Below are 1,018 nucleotides of genomic sequence, written 5' to 3' on the forward strand. Positions count from 1 at the left end.
GAACTATGAGAGGTTCCTGTCCTCTCAGGGGTAGCCTTCAGGATATCTGCCCCCATCAGGCAGGCTGGGCTGAGGCCTTGGCTGTGAAGGCCACGGTCCCCACCCCAAGCCCTTTCCCAGAGGAGTCCCAGTTGGTTCAGGACATTACTGTCTGCCTCCACCCTGCCATCGAGAGGCTGCCACTCTAAGCACCCACTCAAGCCTGGCCAAGTAACCCTGCTCGCACCCCTCCACTTGGGCGAGTCCCCGTGGGGCTAGAGTACAGGGGCCCCCTCAGCCACATGTCTTGTGCCAGTTCCAATCCTACTAGACAAGTCAGTCCTCCCCCAGGCACTAGTGACTGGCCAGCCGGGACTCTTGGCATGACAAAATGGACCGGGTGAGGAGCTAGATGGTCTGTCCTGGGGTGGCCTTTGGGAGTTCGCATGTAAAGGTGCAGGATGGAGTTCATGGAGATGAGCGTGAAAGTGCATGCATGTGTGTGTGCGCGCGCGTGTGTGTCCATGGGGTGGGGGCCACCCGGAAGGCTTCCTGGAGGAGGAAAGGAGTTCTGACTAGCAGTGAGAGGGAGGCACAGCCTCTATGGACCAGAGGAGGCGGGTTGAAGTGAGGCCCAGGTGTCCCCGTCTCAGCCACTGGCCACCCCTTCCCCCTCCCCGCCCCCCTCCAATATCCTCCCTGCGGCTCCCTGCGGCCAGCGGCTCTGCAGCACTCGGCTCGGCTCTGCTCCACTCCACTCCGCTCAGCTTCGCTCCAGGAAGGCCACCTCCTCCCTGCCCTCCTCCTCCCCCTTCTCCTGCTGTCACCACTCACCGCTCATAGCCTCGAGGGGGTGGGGACCCCAGGGCTGGACACACCCCACCGTGGCCCCAGAGCCCAACTGGTCGGCCGGACACGCAGTCGGACACAGGACCCCGGAGCCTCGAGGTGGGCAGTGTGCCAGGGTCCCTCTCAGCCTCCTCAAGGTCAGTGCCAGCCGGGGATGCAGGTACTCTGGGTCCTTTAGAACTTCGGAGCC

Source organism: Pteropus vampyrus, unplaced genomic scaffold (assembly GCF_000151845.1).
Source record: "Pteropus vampyrus isolate Shadow unplaced genomic scaffold, Pvam_2.0 Scaffold35, whole genome shotgun sequence".
NCBI classification, from domain to species: Eukaryota; Metazoa; Chordata; class Mammalia; order Chiroptera; family Pteropodidae; genus Pteropus; species Pteropus vampyrus.